Raw genomic sequence first — 17158 nt, forward strand, 5'->3', positions numbered from 1 at the left:
CAAAATCCTTACGCCACGGCAAAGGTCCTTGGTGATATTTCAAGAGTTGTTTTCCCAATGGCAAATGCCCTTCTATAGTGGTTATGACCAATCAACTCCTTATGGAATTGGGTGTACTGGTCAGTTATTGGAAGATATATATGGCCATGGGGATTGCGAAGGACTTGGTTAGGGGGACACACACGAGCATGGGTATGCAGTCCTGGATACCTACCGTTACATGATTGAGTCTACAAATCCCGAAAGTAAGACGACATTGCATGTTGATGAAAACTGAAGGTTCAAGCACTTTTTTATATCCTATGGTGCTTGGATTCGAGGTTTTCGACATTTGAGAAAAGGCATATCTCTTGACGGTACCTTTTTGAGGAGTAGGTATGATGTAGTTCTGCTAGCGGCGGTGGCGCAGGATGCAGAGAATCACATCTTTTCTGTCGCTTTTTGTGTAGCAGTCAAGGAGTGTGATGCCTCTTATGAATTTTTTTGAACAACTGTAAAGTTGCATCGAAGATACGAAAGAGTTGTGTTTTGTTTCGGATAGGCATCCAAATATTCCAAAGATGGGTTCAATTTTCTTCACTTCAGCTTACTTTGGTTGTTGCATCAGGCATCTTGGAGAGAACATTCGAACCAACTATCACAATGAAAGGATCGTGACCCTTTTTATAGAGCAGCTAAAGCATATAGCAGAGAAGAGTTTTTAGACCATTTCAATCAAATAACGGATATGAATCCCAAGAAAGACAAATTTCTCGTACGTGTCGATTTTGAGAGATGGAGCCAGGCGTTTTGTCCGGCAGATAGATACATTCTTATCAATTTAATGTATTGTTTTAGTTACAAGTTTAGTATGATGTCGTACTAAGTGATTATTTTTTATAGGTACAATATTATGAGATCAAACATAGCTGAATCGGTGAATTCATTGTTTGCGGATGAAAGAGAATTTCCTATCAAGGCTATGTTTGAAGTAATAAACAAGAAGTATGACTAATTTTTTAACAAAAGGAGTGTGCAATTCAAGGGCCTAAAAATAACCCAATTTGTTCTCGAAATTAAAAAAGTAATATCAACGAACATTAGTTTTGGGAATAGGTTATTATCTCATAAAATAGCAGCTGATTACAAATTCAGTGTCACCAGTCATGGTGATGTTGCCATGGTCGATCTTCAAATAAGATATTGTACATACAGAGTTTTTAACTTGGACAAAATACCCTGTCCACATGCTGTGGCAACGCTTCGAACTCAATACGGTCCAAAATATGAACCTAAAGTTTACGAGCACTCCTTTCAATATTATTCGATGGAAAAATATGAAATGACATATAGTGGGCATATTACTTCGGTGCCTCCCAAAGAATCTTGGGTTGTTCCTGCAGAGCTTTTGGGAATATTAATACCTCCTCCATATATTGACCCAAGCACTATCAAATCGAGAAAAAAGCTATATAAGAGGAGGCGTGGAGTTGGAGAATCATTTTCATCAAGAAGAAACTAGTGCTTCGTATGTAAGTGTGCTGGCAAAAAAAGTACTACATGCCCGGATCATAATCCACCATGATCATTGTAATTGCAGAAACTTGTTTTGTTGTTTGTTGTGGACTTTTATACATTTAACTCATTGTTGTGAAAGTAATGTTATCATTTATTATATATAAAATATCTTTTTTAAAAACTTGTGCATCAATAAAAAGAGGCAAAACATGAACTAAATTATACAACAGACTATAATTATTCTCAATAGATCAACCATCTGTGGCAACAGATGGACATTAGCTAGAAGAACACAACACAGTTCCATCAAACTGGAATGTTTTCCTCCAACAGATGACAAATCTGTCGCAACAGATGGATAATCTGTTGACAGAAACCTAACTGATGATCAATCTATTCCAACACATGGTCCATCTGTTCAAAGAACTCAAAATCCAAAATTGCTATTGCTATTGAATTCAAAATTTCTCCTTACCTCCAACCGTCGACATGTTAACATGTATAGTTAGAAGAAATAAACAGAATAAAAATTTAATAAGAATTAAAAAGCCAAAGTCGACTAAAAATAAATTTTTTACTAAATGAAAAATAAAATACATTAGGTATAGATCCGATATAGAAATATTAAAATACATACGCTAAAAGAAAAAATACATTCTAATTATTATTATCACCATCATCATCATTAATGACAGCCAGCTAATCAACTCGCAGTAGCAGGACCCTCTTCAGTCTATGTATCTCTCTGAACATCGTCGCTCTCACGGCAACCAAATCTCTCTGCAGATTATTAACCTGCCTCTGAAGTTCCCGTACTGTGTCAAACAAAATAGCAATGTCCCAAACAGGATCAGCCATATCTAAAGCACACATGAATTGACAAATATAAAAGAAATAGTCCAAATGTAATAAACGTATACTACAAACTGGTAGATTTACACAGAAAAAAAAAACTTACCTCAATGAGAAAGGAATATGCTCTTTGAAGAAAAGTGGTTGAAGATGTCACACAAAATAAAAAATGCAAGAAATAAATAAAGTTTAGCAGAATGAAGATTAAGGAGGGACCTATTTATAGAGGATTGAATCTAGATGTGTAAGGACAAAAGGCACGTCTATTCATCACAAAAGGCACGTCTGTTCAGCTCCATTGTATTAATTATATTCAAACTGGTGGTATTTTATTTTCTGTAAAAAGTTGTAATTTTTTCTTTTACATTAATACTTCTCACCTTTTCAAAATGATTTGAGATTTGATAACAACCGGTGTTATTGAGCTATAGCAACAGATCGTCCATTTGCCAAAATAGATTTAGCATTTGTTACAATAGATGGTCTGAATGTGTAACAGATGGTCTGTGAAAATAGATTTACCATCTGTTGGAGGAGATATTTTAATTTTTTCGAACAGTTGATTCATCAGTTACAACAGATGGAGAATTTAGTTCATCGGCTGTTTTGAATGTGTTAGATAAAAAGTCACAACTCTTTACCTATTTTTTAATAGTCATCACATGCGTGCAGATGAATATACACTTTCTGGTCTGTCACAATAGATTTGCCATTTATTGAAACATATGGATTATTTATTGTAAAAGATGGACCGTATGTTGGAGGAGATATTTTGATTTCTTACAACAAATGATTCATCAATTGCAACAGATGGAGATTTCGATTCATCAACTGTTTTGAACGTGTTAAGATAAAAGTTACGACTCTTCACACCCTTTTTTTAATAGTCATCACATGCGTGCAAATGAATAAACAACACTGTCTGACATGTCCAGATGGGGTAGGAAGAATAAGGTGTCTGCCATGGATCCACTTTCATGCGGGGGAGTTATGTATATTATTGATCAGGCTATTGTGACAGACACACATAAAGTGCAATGATTTTGTGAATGTAGTTTTTTATCGATTAGACACTGATCCTTCAAAAAAAATCCTGTATTGAATAGTTTATTTTGATAGGTATGAACTGATAAGGCCGACGAGTTCCAAGACTGTGGTGTCGATACCCCGTTACAATTTAATGACAGTTTATGCTCATATTTTTGTGTCAAGTTTGGGGAAGGATTCAAGTTTTTAGCGGCAGTGTAAATATTCAGTAGTGATTGGACCAATTTTAAAGGTGCAATGGACTTCTTGAAATACCCCCGAAGCCTCGCACTGTTGCAAACAACGATGAAACCAATAGAAATTTCCCTGGTCCAAATTTATATGGATGGATTGCTGGAGAAAACTTTTATATAGCAGAAGGTACTTGAGAGAATACCTATGCGGGAAGGGGGGGTGAAGAAGGTCATATATCATCTTAGACCTTGTTTAAGGGGAAACATAAGGAAACAAATAAGGAACTTCTAGCAAATCTGGCCATTGAAATTGACATGAGAAACAAAAAAATTGGATAAGCTTCAAATGTGGGAGCGTATCCAAATATAAAAATCCATCAGTCATTGAAGAAAAAAAAGAATGGTCAACAGGACTAGAGCTGGACATTTTGTTAGAGAATGCAACTAGTGAGCGTGGCCTTAATGAAGACTCTCATAAAGTGCAAGACCAGGACTCTAAGGAAGAAGCTTCGCGAGCACAGGAAATTGGTAAGATTGTCGGTCAGAATTAAAACCTGAACCAACAACTCTTAAATTAAAAATAAAGGAAGCCAAGGCGTTAATTTCTGAAGTCTAACTTGCATGCCATGCCTTCTGTTTGTGGCTATGATCAGGTCAATGGTAGTAGAAACAAAAAGGTCTCAAGTTGGGTAGAAATCCCATGCCTTGTTGTTTCCACTGCCTTTGACCTGAACAGAGCCATAAACAGGAGGCATGGGATGCAAGTTTAACTTGAGAAATTTCCACCTTGGCTTGATCCTATATTTTTAATTCAAGAGTAGTTGGTTCAGGTTTCAATTTCGACCGACAATCTTACCACTTTCCGTGCTCTCAAAGTTGTTTTCTTATAGTTCTGGTCCTGCATTTTGTGGGTCTTAACTAAGGCCACGCTCGTTAGTTACAGTCTCTAACAAAGTGACCAGCTCCAGTCCTCTTGACCATTTTTTTTTCTTCAACGACTGATGGATTTTCATGTTTGGATACACTTTCAGATTCGTAGCTCATCCAGTTTTTTCACTTTTCATGTCAATTTTATAAGCCGATGTTGCTACACTTTCCTTCCTACCTTGTGTTTCCTCTTAAACAAGGTCTGAGATGATATATGGCCTTCTCAACCTCCTCCTTCCCGCACATGTATTCTCTCAAGCACTTTTTGCTATATAACAGTTTCCTCTAGCAACCCATCTATATAAATTTGGACCAGGGGGATTTCTATTGGTTCCATCATTGTTTGCTGTAGTGCAAGGCTTCGGAAGCCTTTAAGGAAGTCCATTGCGCCATTAAAATTAGTCCAATCTCTATTGGATATTTACACTGCCACCAGAAAATTGAACCCTTCCCCAAACTTGACATAAAAACATGAGCATAAACCGTCATTAAATTGTAATAGGGTATCGACACCACCTACTTGGTCCCTGAGCCTTACCAGTTCGAACCTAACAATCTTGACTGTAAAATGTCATATCTTGTTTGAAGGATTAATGCCTAATAGGTAAATAACAAATATTCACAAAATAATTATACTGGATATGTGTTTTCATGATAGGTTGATCAGTAATACATACCTCCCACATATGAAGTGACCATCTACAAACAGTTTATTCCTCCGAACCCATCTTTACTCTAGCCTTTAATGCTGGTCGAAAAAAAGTGGATCCAGTTTTACTTTCTTTTATCTGCAAACAAGAGAAATACATTTGATGTCAAATAAGAGAAAAATAAAAAGAACATTACAAAAGGGTAACAAAAAATTAAGTGAATTAATAGATGACTAATCTGATGCAACAGATTACCCATCTGTTTAACTGATGAGGCATCTGTTGCAATATATGGATGACATGTCGCAAAAGATGGTTCATCTATTAGAATAAATTAAACCAGCCTTGCTACTGGTTTGATTTCTTTAGACAGTTGCTTCATCTATACAATAGGGTAACACAAAATTGAGTGAATCAACAGATGACCAATATGATGTAACAGATTACCCATTTGTTCAATCGATGAGTCATCTGTTGCAATAGATAGATGACATATTGCAACAGATGGGTCAACTGTTGGAATAAATCAAATCAGCCTTGCTACTAATTTGATTTTCTTCAAACAGTTGCTCCGTCTATTCCAACAGTTGATTCATCAGTTGCATTAGTTGAGAAAACTGTTGCAACACCACCACCAATAGCATCAATAACCAAGAAATAACACCATATGTTCCAACACCATCAACAACACAAATACCATATGTTCCAACACGATCACCACCCCCAACAACAGCACCACCAAAGTAATAAACAAAAGACATAAAAAAACTATATTAACAACAAGGCTTTTTAAGTTCTCCCAACAGATGACTTTTTTTTGCATATTTTAACAAAAATAATGGTTCGTTCATTCAAGACTTAAAAGTCACCTTTCCTTTAATTTTCTCAATAAATAGGAAACTGGTAATAGGTAAATCATTAATAGCAACAGATGTAAATATCTAATTTAAATGACATATATAGAAAAAGACGAAATGAAAAGAGCAATAGTGAACCATACCTACAATGTCAAAAAAGCAAAGGGATTAGAACATCCAGTTTAGTCGAGAAAAAATATTGATTGGTTGAGATCCGAAAGGATCCTCATTCTAAAGAAGAGAGAAAAAAGGGAAAGAAAGAGAATTGAGAATAAAGAAGAGAGAGACAGAGAAATGAGTTGAGTTTCTCGTCTCGAGTTTATGGGTAAAAGAGAGCGTATTCTACTCCCTCTGTTTCATATTAGTTGAGTTGGCCCCTATAGTGACTTGGTACATCCATTAAGAATAATATTTATTAGGGGTCTATTTTTCCAAATTAGCCTTATTAATTATACTTTGAAAATATAAATTTGAATATATACAACTTGTTTAGTCATTTAATGATAAGGGTATTATTGGAAGAACATATCAAAATTCTCTTGATTTCATCATTGGGACAACTAAATTGAAATAAATATTTTTAGAAAGAGGGTCAACTAAAATAAAATGAAGGGAGTAGATATGAGTTTTAAATATTTATTAATAACTTTTGAGGGGCATGACGAGACGGTGACATTGAAAAGACCAAATAAAACTACTCACTGAGGAGATTTTTGAGTTATCCAAGTAATATTCTTTACCGCCTTAGTATTTTATATTTTTTTATCTCGGACAGAAAATACCTATATTGCTTTTAAAAAGGATCTTAAAACATCAAAGTGATACTTTACAGCAAATGGCAATTTCTGTTGGAATATTTCCAAAGCTCGGTCATCTGTCGCAACAGATGGCAATGCCTGTTTGATAATTTACAACAGATGAATAATATGTTGCAACAGATGATTTAATCTGTTTGATTATATCCAACAAAAAAGACATCTGTTTCAATAGATTGAACATTTGTTTTATACAATTTTAATTGAGTTCATATGTTAGACTAATACCTTAATTAATTAATCTAGGACTAGGGACGAGTTCTTATAGGGCCAACTACAATTTTAATTGAGTCTTTTGACAATTGCATAATGAAACGGTATTGTGTTCCTCCCGACCAGAGTTGTTGATCGATCACTCTGAGCTAAATCGATTCTTATTACCTCATGTGTTCAACTAATACCTTAATTGATTAATATTGGACTAGGGACGAGTTATCATAGGGTTAACTACAACTTCAATTGAATATTTTGATAATTGCATGATGAGATGATATTGTGTTCCTACTGACCAGAGTCGTCGATCGATCACTCTGAGCTGAATCGATTCTTATTACCTTATATGTTGGACTAATATCTTAATTGATTATCTAGGACTAGGAGTGAGTTCTTATAGAGTTAACTATACTATATGGTAGTGTCTATTTCATAATTTACAACAGATGGATAATCTGTTACAATAGATAACTTAATCGATTTGACAATTTACAACAAAATGGTAATCTATCGCAACAAATAACTTAATCTGTTTGATAATTTATAACTGATGAGTAATATGTTGCAACAGATGACTTAATCTGTTTGATCATATCCAACAAAAAAGACATCTGTTGCAACAGATTGAACATTTGTTTTTATACAATTTCAATTGAGTTCATATGTTAGACTAGACCTTAATTGATTAATCTGGGACTAGGGGTGAGTTCTAATAGGGTCAACTACAACTTTAATTGAGTTTTTGATAATTATATGATGAGATAGTATTGCGTTCCTCCCGAACAGAGTCATCAATCGATCACTCTGAGATGAACCGATTCTTATTACCTCATGTGTTCAACTAATACCTTAATTAATTAATCTAGGACCAAGGATGAGTTCTCATAGGGTCAACTACAACTTCAATTGAGTCTTTTGACAATTGCATGATGAGAAATTATTGTGTTCCTCCCGACCAGAGTCGTTGATCGATTACTCTGAGATGAACCAATTCTTATTACCTCATATGTTCAAATAATACCTTAATTGATTAATCTAAGACCAGGGACGAGTTCTCATAGGGTCCACTACAACTTTAATTGAGTCTTTTGGCAATTGTATGATGGGAAGGTATTACGTTCCTCCTCACTAGAGTCGTCGATCGATCACTCTGAGAAGAACTAATTCTTTTTACATCATGTGTTCAACTAATACCTTAATTGATTAATCTAGGACCAGGGACGAGTTCTCATAGGGTCAACTACAACTTCAATTGAGTCTTTTGGCAATTACATGATGAGATAATATTGCATTTCTCCCAACCAGAGTCGTCGATCGATCACTCTAAGATGAACCGATTCTTATTACCTCATATGTTCAACCAATACCTTAATTGATTAATCTAGGACTAGGGGTAAGTTTTTATAGGATCAACTACAACTTTCATTGAGTTTTTTGGCAATTGCATGATGATACGGTATTCGTTCCTCTCGACCAGAGTCGTCGATCGATCACTCTAAGATGAACTGATTCTTATTACCTCATATATTCAACTAATACCTTAATTAATTAATCTAGGACTAAGGGTGAGTTCTCGTAGGGTCAAATACAATAAATGGTAGCGTCTATTTGATAATTTATAATAATGGGTAATTTGTACGACAAATAACTTAATCCATTTGATAATTTACAATAGATGGGTAATCTGTCGCAACAGATGACTTAATTTTTTTGATAATTTATAATAAATGGGTATTTTGTCACAATAGATGACTTAATCTGTTTGATATTTTACAACAGATGGGTAATTTATTACAATAAATGACTTAATCTTTTTGATAATTTATAACAGATGATTAATCTGTTGCAACAAATGACTTAATCTGTTTGATAATTTACAACAAATGGTAATCTGTTGTAACAGGTTGAACATTTGGTTTTATACAATTCCAATTGAGTTTATATGTTAGACTAATACCTAAATTGATTAATCTAGGACCAGGGGTGAGTTCTCATAGGGTAAACTACATCTTCAATTGAGTCTTTTGGCAATTGCATAATGAGATAGTATTGTGTTTCTCCCGACTAAAGTCGTCAATCGATCACTCTGAGCTATACCGATTCTTATTACCTCATATGTTCAACTAATACCTTAATTGGTTAATCTAAGTCTAGGGGTGAGTTCTCATAGGGTCAACTACAACAGATAGAAGTGTCTATTTAATAATTTACAACAGATGGGTAATCTGTTGCGACAAATAACTTAATCTATTTGATAATTTACAACAAATGGGTAATCTGTCGCAACGGATAACTTAATCTTTTTGATAACAGATGGGTAATCTATTGCATCAAAAGACTTAATCTGATTGATAATTTACAACAGATGTGTAATCTAATGCAACAAGTTGAATATTTATTTTTATACAATTTCAGTTGAGTTTATATGTTCAACTAATACCTAAATTGATTAATCTAGGATCAGGGGTGAGTTCATAGGGTCAACTACAAGTTCAATTGAGTCTTTTGGTAATTGCATGATGAGAGGGTTAAAAATTACGCATATCTTTTATAATTTTAAATAATAATTAAGATCACTTTAGACCAAATTAACATTTTCAAAACTTGTAGTTCTTTTCCAAAATACAAATCAACCCATACAAATCATCTATTTGCGAGAAAAATGTTTCATCATTTCAAATCTTGAGTTCTCGCTCTTTTCTCTTTCTCAACAATACAGTACAGACAACAACTACTCAAAAAATTGCTCAACCCTTCACACCAGATCGATTTTCTTCTCATTTCCGACCACGTTGGTGTTATTTTTTACTTTATTCTTGCTTGTGTCAGTCGTTTTCTCTATCTTCGTAGGTAATAGAGTTTGAGAAGAGTTTTTTATGTGTTATTTTTTTCTAAAAAATAATGGATTTTAAGTTAATGATGAAAAATAAAATTTTTAGTTGTATTATCTTCGAGAATGGGTTTACAATTTTGAGTTTTGATAGTAAAATCATAGGAAGAACTTGAGAAAACCCTAGTTCCTATCGCAGTGTTTCGTTGACTGTCGTGGTATTGTTGGTTGGTGTTTATGGTGTTGGTGGTCGTGGTGTTGGTGTTGGTGGTCATCGTCGTGACACTGGTGGTGGCTGTTGCTGGCATTGGTTGGTGGTGTTTGTGGTGGCTGTCGGTGATGTCGGTATTCGTGGTATTTGTGGCATTAGTTAATGGTGTTTGTGATGGTGGTTGTTGGTGTGTTGGTATTAGTGGTGTTTGTAATGTATTTTTTTAAGATTTAAGCATACATCAATTGTAATGTAATTTTGTTTTTTTGCTGTTTGTAGGTAAAACATGTCTCTCAAAAGTAAAAAAGTGAAAGTGGATTAACTTCTGACCACCCAACAACATAGGTTACAGTATAGAGAGATTCAGATAAGCTTTCTGAACAATCTTAGTCAGAGAAAAGTAAAGCAGAGCTGATATATGAAAAAAACATTAAGAGAGGTGGACAAGGGTTTATAGATGGTGATGCAGAAAATGAAAGTGAGAAAGAGGACAAATTAGAAAGTGAGAAAGAGGATGATCATCAACATGATGATAATGGATCACCAATGAGGCGTGAATTAATATCGACATCCTAGCATGATACTGTAAAAACTATTAGTATTAACAGGTTTCAAGTTGCTATGCTAATAGAAGATCCAAATGCAGAACTAACTGGTGAACTTGTACTTAAATGTCAGTTGGGGAAAAGTTTTAATTATCTTAGGAAAATTATGAAGAAGGAAAACATAGACGGACTTTTTAAGAGGAGCTTCTTTGGACGCTTTCTTAAGCTGCCCGAGGAGCCGCTGCCCGTTTCCAAATAAGGATAGTATATGATCTTCTCAAGAGAGGGATCAAGTACATGGGGGATGATAAAGATTCGGAGGAGGGAGGTAAAAAAAAGATGGATGAAATATGGATCAACTACTGTGGCATGCCAGTTATTTTTGGCTTGCGAGAGCTTACCATAGTGACGGGCTTGAGCTGCGATCATCCAGAAGAACCAACTATCTCCAAGGGAACACCCCATAAAAAATCCAAGGCAAACAGTAAAACCAACAAACTCAAGGAACAAATAGATAGGTTGTTGGATATTGCTCGACGTGGCTACAAAGCATTGGATTTGTTGACAGATCTCAGGGATAAAACCATACCAAAGCAGTACAGGGAGAAATTATGCTTAATTTGATTTGCCTATTTGGTTATATTGACAAGAAGCGTCAACAAGGTTATAGAAGATAATTTATTGGCGCGTGCTGAGGATTTTGAAAAATTCAACAATCATCCCTGAGTATACGACAACTTCTACTTGACTATCCAATATTTACTGACAAAGCTATCCTCAGGGACGACCACATTATATGACTTTCCTTGGGCTTTCATGGTAAAATTAATCATTATTTTTACTCAATTATTAATTTATATTGAATATAGTTATTAGAGTATTTTCTTTGCTTGCTTCCTATTTACATTTTTTAGGCTTAGGAATTTGAAGTCATTTCCCCCCTCTGAAAGCAGGTAATGGATTACCCGAATGAGGTTTCTCATCCAAGGATATTTAGGTGGTTGGCTGCAAAGAATAATCCAAAAATTAAGCAGGCGGATCTCTTTAACCCTTCGATGATACAGTACAACTTCTTCAAGTAAAATAATTTTACTCAATGAAAGATATTAAATAGATGTTATATCTGATGCACCAGATGGGATATCTGTTATGATAGATTGCCTGCCCTATTCCAACCAGTGCAATAAATGGGTAATCTATTACGACAGATCATCTGTTGCATAACATGTAACCAAACATATTACCCATCTTGTACAACTGGTGCAACAGATTGGTAATATATTGCGATAGATGATTGATATTTTACATCAGATTATCCATGTGTTGCTCTGATTCTCTGAACCCGAATCAAATAAATTTTAACCATCTACTGTAAACTATGCAATAGATGGGTAATCTGATGCAATATATTGTTAATCTGTTACGGAAGTTGACTGTCTTAACATGTAACCCAACTGTGAAAATATTATATTATATGATTTAAATGTATCTGTATTTTTTTATAGGTTGTGCATCTATGGAGGTGCCTACTGAGCAGGAGTTGGTGATGACTTCTTTTATTACTCTAGGTCATGTTGATATTATAGTTGACCCAACGGGGGAGTTAATAAAGAAGGAATTGGCTGTAGCAATAGCCATAAGAAGAGCAGTTAGGCAAGGCCAGCCTAATGTTGAGAATCTTCATGACTAACCTATTGAGGCAGATTCGGGTGCTTCTTCAAGTGGAGTTGTTGGTGTTGGTGGCAGGCATGCTGATGCTGCTACCACTCATGATGATGAGAAAGTTGATGCTCAAGTAAAAATAAATATGTTTGAAAACACCACTTTCACAGGTCCCTCCCACCCTTACACAGGTCCCTTTCGCCCTTCTTCACCCTCGTGTTCTCATTGCAAATCGAAGAGTGCAAGGATAACCAGGATAAACTCTTTGAAAAAGTAGAGGCCATCTCTAAAGTTGTCGAGAAATTCAATTCCAAGAGGGGTGTCATACCATCCATGAGGGGTTTCATACCAATCAAGAAGGTGAAGGAGCCATACACTCCTACAGCGGCGAATAAGAGGAAGAAAAGAGCAATTAGCGACGTACTCTCCAGTTGGAAATAAAAAAAAATTACAACTCCTCCCTCTCCAAAAGCTGTTAAAGTTCAAGGGACATTCAAGAAGGTGAACATATACGCGGAACTTAGCGCCAAAGAGAAGAGGGATCTGCGACGGTCCAAGAATGCCAAGCGAGGCGCACCAGATTACCCCAGGCCTCTATTTTTCTCTGAAAACTTCCATACTATGACAGATATGCGTATGCGGTACGAGGACAAGGAAAGTTTACTTTTCCTAACCTATCCTTCTAATCTACTCTATGAAGAAGAAGCTATGTAATAGATGTGAAATCTGTTGCAACAGTTAGGAATTCTGATGTAATTGGTAGTGGTTCTGTTGTAAATTATTATCCATCTGTTGCATAAGTTACGTTGGATTAATGATTCAGAGAACGCTATGCTATAGATGGACCATCCGTTGCATCTTTACAATTACTAACCTATTTAAAAATTGACTTAATATATCACAGCATATTGACGAAACTCTCTGCCTCATGAGAAAAAGGCAATTAGTGTACCCAAAAGCTTATGACTCTGTCGATAGGATAATGGACTTCTACTTCTATAAGAAGCTCAAGGATAAGTACGATCAACTCAATAAGGATGCATCAGTCTATGGCGTTGGATTTGATTTGTTAGTTTCTATGTTGGACTGGGATGAAGAAGAAATAATAAAATCTGTTAGAGGGGAGAGGCCAAATCCACACGACAAAAGCTGGACCGAGGCAACGAGGATTCTTGCCGTCATGAGTACGGAAGGCATACATTATCAGACTGTTAATATACTAATCGAGGAGGAAAAGATCAAAGTCTATGACTGCAATAAACCTGCCATCGATGAGGTCGATTTGTTTTTCTACGTGCAGCCACTGATGGAGCGGTTCCCCATCTTGTTAAGAGAGAGTAAATTGATGAATCATTTGCCAGCGAAAGTGTTGATGAAGAAATCATGGGATTTTGAAGGTCGAAACAAAAGCATGAACCATCCAAAAAATGATACCGGTTTGGCGTGCGGCTCGTATGCTCTTGCACACATCGAATATTTGCTGACCGGCATAAAAATGGCCGAGCCAATGACCTTTCTGTGTAACAACGCTATGACAAACCTGCAAGAGGTCTGGGCTTATAGTGTACTAACTGGACGCTTGGAGCCTGTGTATATATAAGAGCCTGTGAAATAATAATTTTTTATTTCAAGTCCCATTTCACTTTACATTACATGTACATGTAGTGACAATAATTTTTTTCTGCTTAAAGTTGAGTTTTTTATAATGCAATTGATTGTCAATCTGTTGTAAAATATATTTTATTTCTTCTGGCAGATAGTTTATCTGTTGCAATAGGCTGGTCGTTGCATTATGCCGATGTTATTTCTATCTAATCTAAGTCTAATCTGTTGCAACAGTAGAAAGACCTGTTTGATAATTTCCAACAGATGACCTAAATTTTACAACATATGCCTAAATCTGTTTGATATTTTCCAATAATTACACTTTATTATCCATGTGCTCGACAATACCAAACCAGTAGCACACACACCACTATGAAAATTTCTGCAATTAGACTTGAATGTCCATGTGCCCAACAACACTAAACCAGTAGCAATAACGACAATAATGTAGTATCTTTTTGCTCAATTTTGTTTCTTTTCAAAAGCCTTGACTTATTTCAACAAACTCCAGATTACACGATTTGCATGTGAAGGGTGTCGTTCTTCATACCAATCAAAGTAATCGAATCCACCTAATTTCTATAAAAGCACAATTAAAAATAATTACAAGTCAATAATTAATCAACTAATTAAATTAAAAAAATATTACCTTTGAAATCTGACAAGTAAAAACCTATGACCTAGATTTTGTTGAATTCACGAAGTCTTTAATAGAGTTTCATTACCACACTTACAATATTGAAAATCTTTATCACAAAAAACAGTGGAATATGCGCTCGACATTGTCAAGCTCAGTTGGAAAAAATAAAAAAAAATGAAGAAAACAAAGACAAATGCAGATAATTTGAAGAAATTGGATAGATAAAAAAAGATGATGATGAAGAAGAAGATTTGGAAATTTAGGGTTTAATTTTAGGAAGAAGATGAATATATAAGACAATGGGAGAAAAAAAATGACCGTTGGGGGCCAAATCAGATGTCAAGTCAGCAAATAAAGCCAAACCAACACATTTAATGCCTATTTTATTTGACTCGTTTAAAATGAACACTGTTTACTTGATGCCTGTTTTATTTTAGGTATTTAAACTGCACACTGTCGATGGGTTTCGCCTTTTTTATTTCAATTTACTTTCACTTTTTTACATGTAGTGGCAATTTTTTATGTCCAATGAAATTTGAATTTTTATAATGCAATAGATTCTCCATCTGTTGTGACAGATATTCTACCTGTTCTGACATATAGTTTATCTGTTGCAATAGGTTGGTCATCTGTTGCATTATGTCGATGTTTCTATCTAAGTCTATCTGTTGCAACAGTGGGAAGACCTGTTTGATAAATTCCAACAAATTACCAACCTGCTATAATATATATCTAAATCTGTTTGATATTTTTCAATAGATGTGTCATCTGTTGCAACAGATACATTATCTGTTGTAATATTTGAATCTAGTATTCCATTTCAACTAATAAGTTTAAATTTAAGAAAAAAATAAAATTCATAGACAAAATAAAATAAATCGAAGCCTTCAAAAATTAGCTGAAATAAATCAACAAATAAATAAAATGTAAAAAACTTATTATGGGTACAGATCTCAACAAATACATCAACAATTTAAGTATTAATGTCAAAGGATTCCTAAGGAGGGGTGAGGTTATTACTTTAAGAGACTCAAGCTATAAAGATCTACTCAATATGGACAACTTGTTCTTCACTCGATGCTATGGAATTCAGTTTTGCTCGCCGTGGATCTTTATTGTCGCTTATGTACAGTTTTTGCACTTTTTGTTGTCCGTATTTCCATAAAAAGAGTAGCATATTGTTAATGTTGTTCAGCAGTAGCTTCTACATCCACTTGAAAAGCCAAAATTGGTCAATGCTAATCACGGAGATACAACAAAATGGAAAAGGATAACTCATCTATTCTAGCAAATCAAACAGGTCTTCCTCCTATTTTAAATTATCCCAAACAGATTATATTTCTGTTGCAATAATGAATCAACTGTTGGGACAAATTTCTACATTAGAAAGACCTGTATGATAATTTTCAACGGATGAACCATCTGTCACAATATATGACTCATCTGTTACAGCAGATAGATCATTCGTTGGTACAAATAAAAGCAGTGCGAAGAGTTGTTTGATTTAATAAAACAAACGAGACATATGTCGCAACAGATACTTTATTTGGTGCAACAAGTTAGTTAACTGTTGCAACAGATTTATATATCTGTTTGATAATTTTCAGCAGATGTGTGATCTATTGAAACAGATATGTGTCTGTTTTTTAGTTGGAAGGCATATATATTTACCTTCTTCAACTCATTCTGCTCTCCTTTGGACATTGTACATTGCTCAGTGCAACACATAGACAGAGGAGTTGCAATTTCGCTTTTTTGGATGCTTGATATTGCCTTGGAAATTACTTATCTTCTCCTCTTAGCCTTAATCTCTAATAGAGTGGATGGATATAAAATCCTCTTTAATGGAATGACACCCCTTTTAGATGTCAATTCCTTTATAGAAACAGTTAATGCATTAATAGCATTAATTACTACATCATGTTTCTCCCTACAGTCTTGACATTTGCATGCAGAATATTCGCTGGGATAGGCAAAATTTGTATAACCAATATGATCATACGCATAATGGTTTGTTTTAAATACTATAAGAGGAGCATCATTAGTACCAACTGCAGCACCACTACAACCGCTAACAACTTCATCACCACTAAGACCATCAACAATAACAAGCCTACCCTCCAAAATTATTTTCTTGTAATGGTTGTTGCTCCAAACAATTTTATTTTTATTCTGTCGATGACCTTAGGGTCCGATCAAGTTTGCACAGACCGCAAAGTAAGAAAAATGACATCTTCAACTCTCGATTGGTCGAAACTAGCGACAGATGCACAATCTAACATAAATTATTACATATATTAGAATGATGATTAAATCATTCAAAAAAATCATTAATTCAAATAAAAACTTAATTGTAATTATGCTTACTGCATCCTTCAGAGGGTTGAAGAGATCAAGAAATTTTATATTTTTATCAGTTTTGGCTGACAACCATCTCAAGATTCTTGGACAGAAAACTTCTTCCTGATAGTTCACTTGTTGTCTCAAATAAGGAATGACTGCAAACGCCCAAGCCTGTAAAATAATGCCAATAAATCTAAATCATTATTGAGTAAAAAAATAAATGATATCATAATAAAAGAAAGAAACATTTACCATGAAAGCCCATGGAATGCCATATAAGTTGACAGCCTT

This window comes from Capsicum annuum, chromosome 12 (genome assembly GCF_002878395.1).
Source record: "Capsicum annuum cultivar UCD-10X-F1 chromosome 12, UCD10Xv1.1, whole genome shotgun sequence".
Classification (NCBI taxonomy): domain Eukaryota; kingdom Viridiplantae; phylum Streptophyta; class Magnoliopsida; order Solanales; family Solanaceae; genus Capsicum; species Capsicum annuum.